This window comes from Squalius cephalus (assembly GCF_949319135.1).
Source record: "Squalius cephalus genome assembly, chromosome: 12".
In the NCBI taxonomy this organism is placed as follows: Eukaryota; Metazoa; Chordata; class Actinopteri; order Cypriniformes; family Leuciscidae; genus Squalius; species Squalius cephalus.
Window position 1 is genome coordinate 20287096 of NC_137133.1, and position 4116 is coordinate 20291211.

The window sequence follows — 4116 nt, forward strand, 5'->3', positions numbered from 1 at the left end:
TTTCAGATGTGCTTGATTAGGGATTACGATTACGAATATATATATAATATTGGAGCACATAATATAAGCTAAGTACTGAACAAAAACTGTTTTACCCATATCAACAGCAACCTATTTTAAAAGATTTTTAAGAAAGGCATGGTCTCTTTTGAGCCTTTGCCAGTGATGCTTGATTTCTTTCCAGACAACATACTCTTCTGTCAATTGTTTCAAGAGCTTCACTTGGTCAAAAAACAAGTGATAACCTGTTCAATGTAAAATTGTCAACATCAAATTAAGTACTACATTTTACAGCATTTGTTCAATTCAAGACATACCAATGGACTCGCTCACTTTTCTGTCTCCTTTGGGTACCAGATGTTCCTTCCTCACCCGAAACAAAGGACTTATTCGATTAGCTTGCGTTGATATAAGGACTGGTCTTCCTTCTCTGCTGTAAAACAAGAAAGTCTCGACTTACTCTATGTGCAATTACTATTGTTCCTGAAACATAAATTAAGACAGTATTAAATAAGTTAATTTACCATATGATTCAGGAGAGAACATTTGATGAGTAAATACTGATTGCAATATTCTAGAAACTTTACCTGGGAAGGGCTGATCACGGCAAGATTCGCTGCGACTCACTAGTAGCTCTTGTAATGGTTGGCTCTTAAAAGAGCTGTTGAGTTTGATATTGGTAGAGCTTTAAAAAAAAAAAGGACTAAGTAATCCTGCAAAACAGAAAGGAAGGTAATTTTAATACATTACTTGCAAATAGTCAGTTTATAACTGTATGATATGTTTTCTGTAAAGAGTGTTGCATAATTAAATGTTAAAAGCATTTTTATGTTATAAGTTCACTGATATGTGGGCATTTCTATGAATAAAAGTATGTCTTTAATAGCAAGCAATAATCATATGAAAATGATTTACATGCAAACGGGACAGTTATCAGCAGTGTAACTGATCTGATTATGACAAAATAATCAAGTTTAATCAGAGCTTTTCCACTCTTGCAAACAGAGGTAGGTTATGAGGTGTGGAGAGACATCATGCATCACTGGAACATAAACAGACGGGGACCAATTTGCAATTAATATAAACTTTCTGACAGTGTGTGTGTGACATCCGACAACTTTCCAAGAAGGGGCACAACTGATTTACAAATATCGCGATAAATATGTACAGGAATTGAGGCAGTAGCCAATGACAGCACTAGGAGTAAAAGCTGCAGGATTGTGTACGAGTATACAAATATGTATGAGTATCGTACGAATTTGACAACTTGTTAAATCTTGTGAATTATTAAGACTTTCAGACTATGTTCGTACTGATTGGGCTATGGGTTTTGTGGGAAAAGTTTTAAGAAACAACAAATGCTTGATAAAATGTTTGATTTAGGGTTAAAACCAACACATACCATTGTGAATATTTGCCTTTGCAGCTTTCTGTCTCCTCCGTTTACTTCTCCTCAAACAATAATGGGCTGACTGAGTCCGAAAGGCCCCTTTGGTCTTTTCAGCTGAAAAAAGAGAAAATAAAATATCATTATGTATAATATATAGGATTATTTAAAGGAAAAAGTACTGATTTAACTTACAAATATTGGATGTTACATTATAAAGCATTAAAAGCATGGCAAGTGTTGTGGTTAATATGCATTTACAACAAATATCACTTTAAAACTATCAATACAGAGGTAAAAGCATGGTCAATTTTGTGATTACTGTCCTTTACTACACCAATCACAGTAAAACTAAGGTTACTGAGGTTTAAAGCATGGTAAGTTTTGTGGTTACTGTCCTTTTACCACACCTATCACAGTAAAACTATGGTTACTGTGGTAAAAGCATGGTAAGTGTTGTGGTTACTGTGCATTTACAATAAGTACCACATTAAAACTACCAATAGTGTGGTAAAAGCATGGTAAGTTTTGTGATTACTGTCTTTTTACTACACTTATCACAGTAAAACTAATGTTACTGTGGTAAAAGCATGGTAAGTGTTGTTTTTACTGTGCTTCTACTACAAATACAACTTTGGAACTAATTGTACTATTTTTAATCTGATATGAATAGGCTTGTTTGAGATGCGCCTCGCCTCGCCTGAAATGTATGCGAGAGTAGGCGGCTGCAGTGAGAGGAGTGAAAAAAGCGCAGGCAAGCCGGACAGTTCTCTCTTCTCGTAGTGGATCTGAGACCTGCGAGATCAGAGATGGACAGTGTTGCCAGATTAGAAATGTCGAAGTATCGTACCAAAACCTCAAAATTATCGTTTTTTGAGAAACGTTTTTGTACACGAACCAAACGCATAAAATATAGCTATTTTCCAACAATTTTATTTTCCAAATAATTTTACAGCCAATTTAAACAAGCTGTGTAATACTAACTGGAGGAAGTCTGGCTACTTAACTTTTTTAAGTAGACTTAAACTTAAACTTTTTTTTGCCAAAGTGCAAAAGATATGCCGACAGTCCACATTTTCCTGGGACAGGTTTTTGCCATCCTGCAAAAGTGGGGTCTTTTTCCCACTCTGTCCTATATGTTTGTGGCCTATGCTTACTTTTCCGCTGCTCTTCAGACTCTGCCTTCCTCTTCGCCCCTCCACTGTCCTCACCTTCCCTTTCTGAACGTTTTGTTAAACTGAGCTAAACCAGAGAATGTCTAAGGGCTAAACTGAACTGTCTTCTTCGGCAAAACTGTAGTGTAGTGTTGACGTGCGGGCGACACTGTGTGGTGCCCGTGTGTGTGTGTGTGTGTGTATATATCAGTCTATGGTGTATATACGTGCTTGCATGCAGGCAGGCGAGCCTGCGAAATGGTCAGAGAGAGAAGCGGTAGGATGTGTGTTTGGACGAATGACTGAAAACTCTGAAATTATCGTACATTATGGGATTTTTTTCATTATTGATCGTACATCGTACAGAGGTCAAAATTATCGTACAAATACGATAATTATCGTACGTCTGGCAACACTGGAGATGGATATCGCGGGATTCACGGGATTCACGCTCGTGCACAGTGTTGCTAATAAACTGGATGTAATTCGAAAGTTCTGTTGCTTTTATATGAAAATAAATAAAATGAACAAGACACCCAAAGTACTTGTTATTTAATTCCATTCCAAATACATGTTTATCAATAATTTTTTCTTTAATACAGACATATGTGGGGTTTTTTTTGTGTGTGTGTTTTTTTCATAAAAATCAAATTGCATAACCCAAAGAGATTGCACTGTCAGATAGTTTGGGAATATTCACACATAACATATACACATAAAACATGATATTAGAGTTTTAAAATCAAACATTTTAAAAGAGAACAATACATCACAGTTGTTTAAACCAATGAACATTAAGCTGTGTCGTCAGCAAGTCGTTTCCCATCATGCTTTTGATCAGCGCAGTCGGTGGAGAGCAACTGCGCTCGACTGCAGAATCCGACAGGTGCGCCTTGCGCTCGCGAGAGATTTTTGACATACGTCAGCATGACATCAGAGCAAGGCGGAGCGCAGTCGGACACATTTCTAACCGGCATGCATCTCGCGCTGATCACCGGTGATCGATTCTGCGCAGATTTTGCTCATCTCAAACAAGCCTAAGATCTAGGCCTATAGCACGTCACGTGACAGGCAGTGTTTAATCACCATATTTTGAATTAGAAAGCAATGAAACGCAAAGTCTCCGTGGAAATGGCAGATATAATGGCAGATTAATATCGACAAACAGAAAAGACATTATATCATACATTATTAGGACAGCGTATTTAGGTATTTATTTACTAGGCTACTTACCAACAGCTGACACACGTGAACTGATGCCAAATATCGCGATGTGTTCGGAACGAGACTTCTTCAGCGCGATTTCCTACTGATAAAATATCATTTTAAAAATATCAATAAACAGCAAAGCAATCCAGCTTCCCTGGCAATAAGACCGAAATAATAACATTAAAAAAATACATAAACCACGATAAGATAAGATCTCGTGACTAAATGTTGATTAAACAGCTTCTCTGCTGCAGCCGACAGGCAGAAATAATCGAGCTGTGATCACGAAAGACGAAAAATAACGAAATAAACGTGTCCGTGGCACGAATCAATAGATTAAATTACGTGACCATATCACGAACGTTG

At 37.1% G+C, this 4116-nt stretch overlaps 1 long non-coding RNA gene across 2 annotated transcripts; it reads right to left on the reverse strand.

Annotated features, from left to right (window-relative positions):
* Positions 1-347: 347 nt before the first annotated feature.
* On the reverse strand, positions 348-1453 carry LOC307168958. Of its 2 annotated transcripts, none has more exons than XR_013823012.1 (3): positions 1403-1453; positions 588-713; positions 348-430 (listed from the first exon to the last, which is right to left on the reverse strand). It is a non-coding gene; the product is annotated as an uncharacterized lncRNA (long non-coding RNA). The 2 variants fall into 2 exon arrangements; XR_013823013.1 differs by having other exon boundaries at positions 348-433.
* Positions 1454-4116: the final 2663 nt, after the last annotated feature.